Here is a 14,289-nt window from a genome sequence, read left to right as displayed (position 1 = left end):
GGTCAAATGCTGCTAATATAAATCCGTTGAAATCCTGCACTTTGTAGTTCTTATCTTCACATTAATGAGTTAGAAATAAAGATTACGACAATCAACAAACTTGAATTTCAGGAAACCAAAGAAAAAACTCAAATTTGTATGAATTCATTTGTATTCAGATGCATCCCACATATGTCTGCATCCATTCTGGTTTTCTGAAAATACTCATAGATTTGTATTACAGTTATAAAAGCTTTTATTGTATCTATTTGCCATAATTTAGTATTTTACATCAAATTAGGGTTAGTGTTTTACAGTGGTAATAAAATTCCTCTTAATTAACTTTGAAAACATCAAATTCACTCAATATTTTCGCCGAAATAAAAATTCTCATTTGGTGTCCCGACTTTTGACTGTGGTTATGTTCAAGATACATTGTGTAAAGTTTATAACTGTCAATATCTAAAAATTGTATTCTATCACTCAATCCTTCCTCAGATATTTTACGGATACAATTTAGCAAATTAGGGAGAGAGGCATGGGCAGCGATGCGTAGGGGAATTAACAGAAGATTTGTCGGCCATTCATTGATTGAATTTTCAAAGCATCTTGAACCAGTTGCCCTGGGTTCGAATCCCAGTGGCATTATGAATGTTGAAATTGAAATAAAATCTCACGGAAAACGAAAAAGGAAGAAAAAATAATAAATAAAAAACGTACAATAAACAATTCCTTCGAAGACAGTCCCAAGTTCGCTTTGGGGGCGGGGGGTTACTATACCCTGGATGACGTATTCACTATTAATCTATCGTATCTTTACCTAATCGGTTACGACCTTTTGTACTCTTACACGAATTGATTTTTGGAATGAACGTAGACTCTTCGACGTAGGTATCGAGAGCCTCCAGAATCCTCGTTTACTCGAAAACGAGCTAGAGTTCCAAGGTTATAAGCTCGACATTCTGGTGGGACTCTGGAACACTGTGCTGTTGTACTCCAAAATAGTTGGCGGTACTTAGCGTGAGTCCAGTGTCGATAATATTTATGGCTACCACAGGACGAGCTCTCATTACCAAGGATCCGGTTGTGGATATGATACTGATTGCGAGATTTCGATCTAGAATAAGGAACGTCTCAATAGTAGGGTATTAGTCACCAACCGAGATTTTTCATACAGAGGAGAAGGCGGTTTTCTATGAGCCATTGAGTGCAGTTAAGAAGAGGCTTCATAAAGGCGTAACATTGTGGTTGTTAACAAGGTAGGCTTTGGTACCGCTTTTCTCATACAAGTGAGGGGGGAACACAGTCTTTGCTACTGTAATTTGGCATTCTCGTTATTGGTGGTACATTGTTGAAGCATAGAGTTTGCCATACGGCCCGTTGGGTTTCTACTGACCAAGGTCGTAAGGACAATCAGATTTGCCACGTTGCGATTTGAGGTAGATTTACGAGGTGTTTTCTTAATGTGTGTAACAAAAAAGGCATTGACCTCCACAGGAATAATTATCTAATGGTTTAATTATCTACTGGTCCGCTGTTTCACTCAGGATTGTAGTGCTTTGAACCCTCTAGTTCATTATCAACTGCTTACATGATCCAGTTGTTGTGTGGCATTGGGAGAACTAATAAGCCTTCAGAAGATTATGCTTATTGCGGAATCGTACAAGCGGATCGATGAACGTAAGGGATGGAAGGCTCTATTGGTTGCTGCGGGTGGTGGTGAGTGTGATGCAGTTACGGTTTGGCACAATGAGGAATCTCGTAAAGGTTAGCGTCCGTCGGCATACGGGCCAGATACACGCGCACATGTTGTTGAAAATGCGGAAATAGCAGTGAATAGGTCACAAATTGAAAAAGTGCCGCTACTCAGTTGCTAGTTGTGGTATGCAGTGAAAATTCTTATTCCAAGATAGCCTGTGAATAGGTCTCCATAGAAACACGTGGCAGCTGAGATCATTCTAGTCTAAGAGTATTACGGTCGTACGGTTTTCGACCGATTCTTCATGTTTGTTGGGAATTCTATATTACAGAATTCGGAATCAATTTCTTTTAATTAATTGTGAAGTTTCATTATTTCTTTTGAGGTTACTTGCAGATGATTGGGAATAGTTTGACAGGCATCTCTCATAGCGCTTTTTAGTAATTTAAGTTTTATTTGCCACGAGCTTGCGGGATCGAAAATCAAAAATGATAATTTTTTTAACAACTTTTAAAAATGACAAAAGAAGTGAATAGTAGCAATGTAATTACAGCCCGTAGAAGAAGAATTTACCCAGCCTCCTCCCCCTTTATTTTGGAAACACTACCACAGAAAAATAATTCGCATTTAGATTTTATTCTTTCTTTATCCGATATAACCCTGAGTAGTCTCAATATTATCAAGAAATACAAAAAACAAAGAAGTAAGAAGAACCTTAATTTAGAATGGAAAATTAAAGTATATTAAAAAGAAATTACAAAGTTGGGGTAAGTTCAATTTTTCTCGTTTCAGGACAGATAACCAATGAGAGACTAACCAATCCCAAATGACAAGACGACTTGGACCCATAATCCTGGGATGGAATCTAACACATTTTTAAGGACAATGCTTAATACAAGGTCTGATCAAATAGTTCCAGGACGAAAAAAAAAAACAGTGAGCGTCACTTTAATGGTTGATCTTACTTGGTGACCCTTTTTTGGTGAACCTTTTACCTTCCACTGTTACAACTGCACCTCGGTTTCCAGATCGTAGCCATAAATCCAAGACTCGTCATATGTAATGATGGTTTTCAAGAAGTTTCCATTAGCATTGGCCCTTTCCAAGAGCTTCTTACAAACCTCTAGTCGATTCGCTTTTTGATCCTCTGTTATGAATTGTGGAATGAACTTGACTGCAATCCTGCTCATCTCCAATTTTTGGGTCAAAATCTCCTAACATGACCAAAATGAGATGTCGCACTCCTCTGCCATCTTTCAAATCGTCAAACGACTATTGAAACGCACAAGGACATTCACATTGGCCACATGAAAGTCGTCGATTGAGGTTGAAGGCCTTCCTGAGCGAGGGTCATCTTCCGTTGATGTTCTGCCTCCTTTGAACCATTTCAACCATTCGCGATACCATTAATGACTCCCCACTTCATCACCAAATGCTTGCTGCAATATTTTAGAAGTTTCTGTGAGCGATTTGTCCAATTTAACGCAAAATTTCACGCAAACACGTTGCCCCTCCTTCACCGAACACTAAGAACAGACTTCACTAAAACAGCTGAGCAATTGGTTTGGAGAAGGTTAGAATAAGAAAAAAGTACAGATTACTCAGGAAGGTTCCCGGCACAAAGTGAGTGCTGAACCAGCTGCCGATGTTAATATGAAACGCGCAATGTGAAAAGTCCTGAAACTTTTTGATCAAACCTCGTACATACTCTAAGAAAGCTCATTAGCAGCTGCTGTGGAGATCACTTGCAGCTTTGAAGATTCGTGTGATTCAGGGAAATGAATCTGAATCTGGGAATATTGAACACTTAGGGGCAGGCATTTATCATTTAATAGGTTTTCAAAGCGCATTAATTTATATCAGAATAGTACAGGTCAGTAGGGTGGAAAATCCTTCACATAAAATATAAACAGTTTCAAATATAAATTGAGTAATAAGGTGCAAGTAGTATTAGTTCGTCCATCAGGAGCTACCAAAGTAGTGATGATAAGAGTCCTCCTAAGCAAGCCTTCTTTATATAACGCTGTACAGAGTCTCGCACAACAGATGTACTGGAGCCAGTCTTCCATTCAAGAGCGATTGCAAAAGTTTACATTTAGTGCCGTTGGTATCGTGCTCCCTGGAACCTGAGATTGATCCAAAGTGCCATCCAAGGCGCTTGCTGTATCAACTTAAGCGAGGAATCATCGACGTGCCACAAGCAACTCGAAGAACTGGAGAGGCCCAGGTCTGGATCGGGCGCAGAACTTCTGGTACAAAAAGTTCACCAGTATACATGGTCGGTTAGCATACAGCATAAATTAGGTCATGAGTCGATCGGAGGAGTTTCCGCCCTCCCTCATTGCTAGGATTACCTGCCTTATCCCTAAAAAGGACGCGGTGCAGGACCCCGTGGACACAAGATCGATCACTTGCTTACCAACCCACACAAATTCATCATCATCATCATCAACCGGTATCTGGTCTAGGCCTGCCTTAATAAGGAACTCCAGACATCCCGGTTTTGCGCAGAGGTCCACCAATTCGATATCCCTAAAAGCTGTCTGGCGTCCTGACCTACGCCATCGCTCCATCTTAGACAGGGTCTGCCTCGCCTTCTTTTTTTGTTTTTTTTCATAGCGTTCATTATTAGCGGATGGGTCAATGCGCACCTCGAGGCCAACAATATTGTTGTGTCTGTTGAGGGGCAGAAGGGCTACCGAGTCGGTTGGAAGAGGCAACTCATTATCGACTCGGTAGTTGTAGGGCAAACAACTAGAGGGCAAAGAAACCACTTTAGTTGCTATATCGACTATGCTAAGACTTTCGACAGCGTTCCGCATACCTGGCTAATCGATGTCCTACATCTGTATCACATTGATCCGGAACTAAACAATTTTTTGGCAACGGTGAGGGTGCCAATACCTCTGAGCCTATCCATATACGGAGGGACATCTTCCAGGGGGATTTTTTGAGTCCCCTTTGGTTTTGCATGGCAATGAACCCCCTTTCATGGCCACTGAATGATGCTATAGGGCATGGTTTTGCAATGAAGTATGGCTTGAGTGCTAAGTGCGAGCTAACACACTTGATGTACTTAGGTGACATCAAGCTGTATGCTGGTACTGACGACTACCTTAGAAGTCTGTTGCGAAGATTAGACATGTTTACCCGCGATGTTTGGATGGAATTTGGATCAGGTAAGTGTCGAATTCAAAGCATTCGCAAAGATCATCGTGAATCTCATGCCAGACATAGCTTTGGTGCCGACCACATCGAAGCTGTGACCGAAACAGACTATTAAAAGTACCTACGAATTTTGCAAGGAATCAATGTTCGAGTTGGTAATTTGAAGACTGGTCTGCTGCCCGAATTCCTACGACGTGTGAGGTTAGTCTCGAAATTGCATCTCTCGGAGAAAAATAAAGTAGGCACACTGAACTTATTCGCTAGCCCTTCACTGGCATATGCATTCGGAATATTGACGTGGATGAAGACCGATTTGGAAAACGTCCAACGGCGGATATCGGCTACTATGTTCAAATTCCGAATGCATCACCCAACTTTTGCTGTTGAACAAATGCCTGCCTCATGGTATCGGAGGCAGGTGTGTGATTGACATTGCGGCCCAACATCAGCCTTTTAGATTCGATAGGATAAATGATATTCCCTGAAACCTCAATGCTCATTTGGCTATTTGAATGTATATTTGATTTAAACAAATATCCTGGATATTTGGAAACTGAAAACAAGTTAGCCGAATGTACTAATTACCCGAAAACTTTCTTAATGATGCCACTTTCAAACCTTTCCGTTGAGACTTGGTTGGAGGAGCACCTTATGCTATGCCCGCGCTTGTACGGTGAGGAATGCCTAGGGCGTGAGTTTGGTTTTCTATCAGTTGTGGCGTAGCTTCTGTCACAGATTACACTCGCTTTCCCCAATTTGGCAGCTAGTTGATCCTATTGACTCAAATATTACCCCAACGGATTTGACCGAATACTTGGATGACCTGCTTATTCGTCGTTATGAAGTTCCCCATTGTTGTCATTATCCTTCAGTTGAAGTTGAGGTTAATTTCAGAGCTCCAACGATGCGATTGACTAGGGCCGTAGAAAGCAAATCCGGGGCCGGAGTAAAAATTAGTCACAGGGTGAAAATAATGCGGCCCCTTATCATGGGTTTTTTATTGAAATTTGTACTCCGGGCCCCAAAGAAAACAGTGAGCGAGAGGTGAATTACCCCTTCCACTCCCTTCTAAACAGACCTGAAATTGATGAATGAATGCTTTAGGAAGCCCCAGGATTAAGAAGAGGCCATGATATTCTTTTGGATGTCCGGTCATTTCGGTATATTACTAGGAAATTGATAAAACCTGGTTGTCCACTAGCTAGGGGAGCCTTAACACAAACACTATTTATTTAGATGGTCTGGTCCCGATTTTTTGATCGTTGATATCAGAAGAACTAAGAAATGTCCGGAATGCCCAGGGTAGCAGCACAAATTTTTAAAATTTGTGTCTTTTGGTACTTACACCATACTGGAAAGAATCTGGGTTGAGCTACAACATTGAATATGGAGTCTGATTCTATAATATATATTGATGATATACTGCTTTAATCTTAGTTCAAAATTTTTACGCAAAATAAATATCTTTTCTATTTCTTTCTGTGACAAAATCAGAAAGTTCAATCGAATTGAATACACATACTATACTACTATGAAGGTATTAAATGAGAATAGAAGTTTACTCCATACTACGAGTATTATAGAAGGTAAAATATTTTACAAACAATTAAGCATTGGCGACAACTCCAGCAATTAAATCACGTTTTTAAATTTCAGCCAAAAATCTTTAAATTTTGCATTAAAATTGAAGATTGTCTCATAAATTTCCATTTTTTTTTGTCATAATTAGCAAACCAATGAGTAAATAATTAGCATATCTTACGTAGGCGACGACTGCCGGTGTCGTCAAAAGAACTAGAGAAGTGCCCACATGTGTTCATACACATATACATAAAGATTCTATTAATTTCAAATTAATTTGCATTAAAAAACTGCATATGATTGGATTAACCTTTGAAATTCACAGATTTCAGTATTTATAAGATTCTTTTGCTGTATCTTTTCCCAACTTTTTTTTTCTTATATTTGTTTTCCATATTTATAAATCCGATGATGCATTTGGTCGTGATTTCAGCTTTGAATTTGGAATGAACTTGAACTTTAGATACGAATAATGATGAAATAATAATTCAACGAGTTTACTGCGATACTTGGCAGTTTTTTTTTTGTAATTCGCCGTACTATGCTTTATGTTTTGTAGTTGAACATGTTAACATAGTTGAACACTTTCGACATGCCATTGAATGTTAAGAATGAGGCCAATAATTGTTGATCAGGTTTATGGTTTTATCTGAAAGTTAATCAATAGTTCAGAGGAGTGGCTTTTCTATGGGACACAAAAGGTGGACCCTGTCACACGTGAAACGTATGAAATGTAGTGCAAAAAATGCAATGTATTGCGAATATCACTTGAGTAATTTATGGTATATTTACCTTGGATTGTAATTAAATTGTTACGAAAATGAAAATAGGATGTTGGATTGTTGCTCAAAATGCCCTAAATAGATTCAACTGGTTCGAATGTGACCAAATATTGGAATTAGATACGGATTTTATTTAAAAATGAATATTTTTGCTAAGCTGGGTTTCATTTTGTATTATTTGAAGATTCCCAATTATATTTTAAACTCCTCTCTCTTAAGAATTCCTAGTCACTCTTCACATGGCTCTATAGTATAACTATACTAACTGTATTTAAACATTCTTATTTTTATTATATTTATTTATTAACAACTTAAATTTAATTCCAATGAAATGAAAATGAAAGTGTACCGACTCGGCCAGCTTTTAGGAATTGACTGCAGACTTCAATTATTATTTTTTTTACAATTTCTTCTAAACAGATGCCAAGACTTACCCCGCCAAAGAGAACACCGGTGGTGGCATCTGTCAGTCGAACTAACAACATACGAAATAAATTTCGAATGTTGCCAACCCTGCTGCGCCACATCACTCCGTCCCCAGATGAAACCTAGGGGTTTCAGCGACTGAATCCGGAACTGCGTTTGCCATCATTCGGCGAGGCGAACGCGATGTTGATTTGGTGCGCAAGAGGGCTTCAGCCTGGGCAATTAGGGAGCCTTCCGGTGTTCCCCGATCTCGAGCTGGAAGAAGTGTTCTCCCAGCTCGGTACGGGCCTTCGTATGGAGGCTGCAGCGGCTTCCGGACAGCATCCGTCCTGACCAGGACGTGCGTGCATGAGTCCATTTCCCTGGGAGCGCAAGCATTTGGGGATGCGTGTCGGGTATGGGGTGTGGTTTTAAGGCGGTGGAGGTTGTCACTCAGCAGACGCAGCAATCCAGAGTCTGTGAGACTCGATCTCTTGTCGAAAACCGCGTCACTTGGGAGCCTTGGATTTTCCCCGTATACCAGCTCCGTGGGGCTGGGAGCAAATTCCTCTCGGCGGGTTATTCGGCAGCCAAGTAGGACGAAAGGCAAGACTTGAGTGCAGCACGGATCGTCGTGGGCTATAATGGCGGGTTTCAGCGTCCGGTGCCAACGCTCTAGCATCCTATTGGATTGCGGGTGGTAGGCAGTAGCAGTAGTCCGCTGGCATTTGAATTCCAGGAGTTTGTCTAACTCCGGAAAAAGGGTGGACTAAAATTGCATTCCGTGATCAGTGATAATTACTGCAGGGATACCAAAGCGAGGAATCCACTCTCGACAGAGGGCTTCGGCATAAGATTGCGCAGTAATGTCCTTCAGAGGTATTGCCTCAGGCCACCGCGCAAACCTGTCGATAATTGCAAGGCAATTCTTGAAACCGTGCGAGTCACGCAAATGGCCTACGATGTTGAGGTGTATTATGTGGAATCGCTTGGTATGGTACGGTAATGAGCCCACTTTTTTTTACATGGCTGGTGACCTTACACTTCTGGCATGCGATGTACTCTCTGGCCCAGGACTTGACGTCTTTATTCATGGAAGAACAGAAGTATTTTTCGGTGACTAACCGATTTGTCGTCCTGATGCCTGAATGCGCTAAGTCATGAACTGCGTGGAACACTTCCTTGCAAAAGGTGACCGGAATGTATGACCGGGGTCCCTTTTCCGAGTACTAGCAGCAGATAGAGAGGTTCGCGCCGAAGATGGGCAACTCCCGAAATTTGTGTTTGGGGTTGGATTTGAGGCTCCGAAGCACTCTGGCAGTCGAATTAAAAACAATGCCAACCTTGCTGCGCCACACCTCGCCTCCTACCTCTCTAACCGTTCCTGCAGGTTTTTATGGTTGCATTATTTGTTTCTGTTCTCGTTGTTCTGGTGAATCGCAAGGCTTCATTCTGGGTCCACAACTATTTTTATTCTTTGTCGACAACCTTCTCTATCGGGATGTCTACAACCTCGCTTCCAGAATGTCAGGGTTCAAAATAGGTACATCCTGTGACTTTGGCCTTATCCACTTTTCCACAAGCCCCGTCCCTAGCATTCTTGGGTATTGCTTTTTTGCCCGGTTCTCTTCCTGCAAGTGTTATTATCTTGCTCTAGAAAAAGTAAAACCAATGCGATATCACCCGATTCCTTTTCTTTAACAAAAACTTCCCTCCTGTCGACTTACGTCCGTCTACCGACATCACTTACCACACGACCTAGTTCGATAGACTCTTGCTTAAGCGTATGTTAAACTCTCTCCTTTCTCCTTCTTCTGCGATAAAACCTTACTGGATTATCTCCTTTTATTGTCCTTAAATAAATGAATAAATTAGATGTCGGTTAGGCAGAATTTGTCTGCAGGAGGACGTCCTTGTATGCTGACAGAGCAAAACACTAATTAAACCTCCGAAATAAATCCCATTATTTTGAGCATCAACCATCAATACAGTCCACTTTCAATACCTTCAATCTTGTGATCTGGTTATAATAATAATAATAATCTTTGGCGCAACAATCCATATTGGATCAAGGCCTTGAAGTGTGTTAGAGCACTTCATTCAAGACCGTAACGGTACACCACAGAACACTGTGGGAGGCAATGTGGTCAGCATTGCGCTCGCCCGAGATTATTACCCTGATTTGACTCAGGTACTCATTCACAGTTGAGTCGACTGGTGTCTGACATCCAATCACGATAACAAATTCCTCTGCCCCCAGCGAGGTTTTTAACCGCGACCTTCCGCTACGACAGCCCAGCGCTCTAACCACTTGAGCCATCCGGACACTCTGGTTATCCTGTCTTCAAATGGGACTCTTTCTAGGTTTTCCTAACTGATGTTTTGCGTTTTCCCATCTTACTCGACTTGAAAATGGTTTTTATTTATTATTATTTATGCGACCTTCTATTATATCAGGGAATGCCTTGTAAGCTTGATGTTTCCGTTTTCGCAGCCAAGTATGAGAGTGCTTCCTTTAAGCTGCTGTTTGGATGCATCGAAGTTGGTCTAAGGCCTAGGTCACCTGTATAGGTTTACCAAACCTCCCATCGTGCGCAGAAGGAATCGCTTGGCCGATGTATTATGGTCATACACATGCACGCATTCGGAGATTTGAACCCATGGGCAGGCTTCTCCGCAGGCTGGGCAATTAGGTTGACAATAGACCTAATATGAAGGAGGAGGAAGGAGGTTTTTTTACAGTGCGGAGTTTTTAAAGCCCGATATCTAGCGACTGCAGTACCTTGGCTACTCTGGCATCGTTTGGTTCAGGAGGTTACGGCAGAGTGAAAATGAGATTCACACCAGATTATTTTCATAAGAGCTCGTAGCTTGAGCGGTCACATACCACCGAGGATCACGCTGTTAGTTGGCAGTCGAACCTCATTACAGGATTCCAAAAAAGAATCCGGTAAGTCCTCAGATCAACATGAACGCTGCTGATGCAAAAAATGAATGTTGAAGGCAGTAAAATAGAACAGCGTTTCTTTCACTCGATGAACGCTAGGAGCAATGGAACCCCACTAAAAATTGTGGTTTTGATAAGGTACATTAAGTTGTCTTATATTAGGGCATTTAAAGAGAGAAATGTTCAAACATCAAGTGGCAAAGCCGCGTGGGAAACGTGGGGTAACGGAATAGGGACGGCAAGTAAGCTGTTTGAATTTCAGCAAGATGGCAAGAAAAAAACCCACCCCGAAGAAAACTGAGCTGGCGAAAAACCGGGGAATGTGGAAGAATTCAAAATTCATAAACTTGGGCAATGGATGAAGGTGAGCACTTGACGCGACAAAGGAGCAAAAAGAAGATCCACCCAGAAATAATAATTACTAAGAAAAGGGGTGTGATATACGCTAATATCCTCGCTGGGGTAAAAGCGGACCCAGAATTGACTGATTTGAACGATAGAAAGATAGAACCATGGAGAAGAATGACATCTCATCAAGCATTGTTTGTTGCTAACGCTTTTAAATTGAAAACCACAGGGAGAGGTAAAGCAATCTGAAACTGACAGAGATGCTATTTGGGAGATGAGTGATCCTAAGTCCACAAGTTTCAAGACAAGTTTCTCTCACTGTTTTGGTCCTTGTTTTGGGCCTATCAGTCAAGTACTCAAAACAGACCATGAACGATTTCGTCAAAGACAGAAGTAACTCATCAGACGCTGTCTCACCTCTGCCCTGGGATGGAAATCCCTTGCTTTTATATAATCGCGAATACGACCTGGATACGAATTAAATTCAATTTAAAACCGCCAATCTTGCCAGTCCTTGGAAACTTCTGGGTTCTTAGCAAGAAAAATTGCGAACTCGAGAGAAGAATCCTCCGAAAAATTGTTGGCCCCCTACATGAGGAGGGACGATTCCGTAGCCTACACAATGACGAAATCTAGGAGCGATACCGGCTCAATAGGTTACGGTGGGCGGGTCACTTAATCCATATGGATGAGGATGATCCCACCCGGAAAGTCTATAAGGGCAATATCTATGGTAGAAAAAGAAGACGAGGCAGACCCTGCCTGAGATGGAGCGATGGCGTATATCAGGACGCCAGACAGCTTTGGGGATATCGAATTGGTGGACCTCGGCGCAAAACCGGGATGTCTGGAGTTCCTTATTAAGGCAGGCCTAGACCGGATACCAGTTGTTGCCTCTGCCCTGGACCAAACTGTTAGCCGTGTGACGGAGATCGTTTATAGATTTTCACTAGAAGATGTTCTAGGCAGTTCGTCATGATTTTCAAATCGAATATTCATTGAAAATACTCCACGTCGAATTATATATTGGAAAGATACCCATAATCATGAGATATAAGCTGACAATCTTAGTTTGCCCATCAGGACCATACCAACTCGCTGCATCAATTGAAAACGAATCTCCCAGCACTTCTTTCACTTTTCTGCAGTTTCGTGTTTGATCAGAGAAATTTAATTGAAACCTGACTGGAATCAGCACCGCAAAGTGTTCTAACAAGAAATTTATAAACTTCTCAAACGAGTCAACGAGGCTACTGCCTTCTGCCTTCCAGATTAATCGTAAAGTCATAAAATCAATTTAACGTCCAAGAATGAACCTTCATCCGAAACGTGCTCATCCATCCGCTTAAATAGGTTTGCATACCTTTCATATTATCTCTCAAGATTTACACCCCATTCGATTACACAATGAGTCTCTGCGACTATCTTTAGATCGCGTACGAGTACATTTCGTAGTGTTTTAACTCTTAGCATCTTAGCTCCGTGCAAGAAAGATACTTGCAAGTAAAGCATCTTGTATTGTGATACGAAGAGGATGCTGCTTTTGGGCTGGAGATGGTGCTTCAATTCTTCAGACCCGCCGCGTGGTACTACGCAGGGTTCAATGACTGTACTGTACTCAGTATGTACTATGGGTAGTACCATACCAGCTCAGATACCGCAAGATAAAGAAGATGCCTCTTTTATTTTACTGCTTTCGTTTAGCAATGCACTAATGTGTAAGTGTGTAACGCTGTGTGTGCGATGCCATCAAGTTGAGGCAAAAATACTGCCTGCAAAAAGCCTTCATAAAGATGATGGCAGCGTATAACATAAATCTTTAAAAATATGTTTTGTAACGTACACTGGGAAGATGCTGAGGATGAGGAAGACACTGACGACCACGAAGAGGTTGATGATGATGATGAAGTCCGAGATGACTACGGCACAACAGCTAGTCACGGGAAAATTACTGTGAAAAACAGGAAGCCAGTGCGGTTGGGTTTAAGGGGACTGTGATCGCAGAGTTTATGATCGACTCAAGGAGCTTGAGATGTTACACTAATTAACTGCCTGGATAAAAGCGAAGGATCAGCTTCCTTCAAACAGAAACACCGATTCTGACTAGGCACAACTGGGTCGAAATGTGTGGGACTGGCTTCTATTCATACTTCAGTGGATTACCTTCTGACACCCCCTTAAACAAGTCACTCTTAAAGTGTAATGTTCGGAGAACAGTAAGATTCTCATACGAATTGCACAGGTGTGACTCTCGACTAAATTAATGGAATTGAGGGGGCATTCTTTGCGGATGCAGCAAGTGCCCATTTTACCTTCTATTCTTCAAACATGTACACCTATCTAGGTATGGCTATATGTGCCTAGCATAGAAGAGTTTATACTAATTAAAGGTATTTCGTCAGGATAATTAGCGTTTTGATGCCTTCTATCACCATCCCAAGGAAAGCAATCAAAGGGGATCGAAACAAACATCTGACCCAAGCTTGAACTATGAATTCCATGCTAATGGCTCCACCAGGTATAAATTCCTATTTCCGTTTATAGCACAAAATATGTACATATGTGTTCCACTGATTAATTTACAGATTGTTGTGCAATTTCTGGGTTCGGTGGTGATTTCTGCGTCAAGTTGGCGCGATACTAGCCTGAGTTATATTCGCGCTCTAAATGCATATTAATTAGATGGGTCCCATGGTTCGATGTGGGATTAAATGCAACCCAATAGTCACCTGGCTAGGCCATGTTCACCTGTTTATTTGATTTTCATCACCATAACTTTTCCGTAGAGGCGTGTGTTCTGGTGGTTTGAAAGTGCGACTAAATGGATTTACATGTCTCCGGGTTGTTGTACACATTCATATTGTGAATATTTATTGTAAGACTTGTTGGTTCAAAGGCGTTAATATTCAATAAGCGTTTTCATTGCGTGAATATTTAAGAGTCTTGTTTAGCGTTTATTTATATTGCATATCGCGCAGAGGCACTAAACAAGCGGGTTTTGCTTTTCTTGCGCTTGATCACCGATTTTCTTCACAACATTGCCTATGGGGATGTAAAGTGTTTTCCACTAATCTGCTACCATAAATTCTTCCTGCTTCTTTTTATTCCGTTTGTAACTTAGACTTTTTTATGGATAGTGCTTAAAACATAAGTTGCGGCTATACCAGGTAGCAGCAGTGTGTGGGATACCCTCTAAAACTACTTCCGGTTTCCTGGCAGACCTCTGTCGGATCACCATGATATATTACTTGGCGAGGAGGACTTTGATTTTCACCAGCAAACGAAATCACGCATCCGTCAGGCTCTCTAGACTTCTCTTATATGGCCTAGCTTCAATTTGCTTCCGGTCTTACCGTCTCCCAACAAGATAATGGGATAGA

At 41.5% G+C, this 14,289-nt stretch overlaps 1 protein-coding gene across 2 annotated transcripts in view; it reads right to left on the bottom strand.

Moving 5' to 3' along the window:
* Positions 1-14,289, bottom strand: part of LOC119651765 (cadherin-99C) — a 466,245-nt gene that overhangs the window by 168,486 nt on the left and 283,470 nt on the right. The gene's annotated exons all lie outside the window — the stretch shown is intronic.

Source organism: Hermetia illucens, chromosome 3 (assembly GCF_905115235.1).
Source record: "Hermetia illucens chromosome 3, iHerIll2.2.curated.20191125, whole genome shotgun sequence".
Lineage (NCBI taxonomy): Eukaryota > Metazoa > Arthropoda > Insecta > Diptera > Stratiomyidae > Hermetia > Hermetia illucens.
Note: the sequence above shows the minus strand (reverse complement) of the source record. Positions and strands in the feature narration are given on the sequence as shown.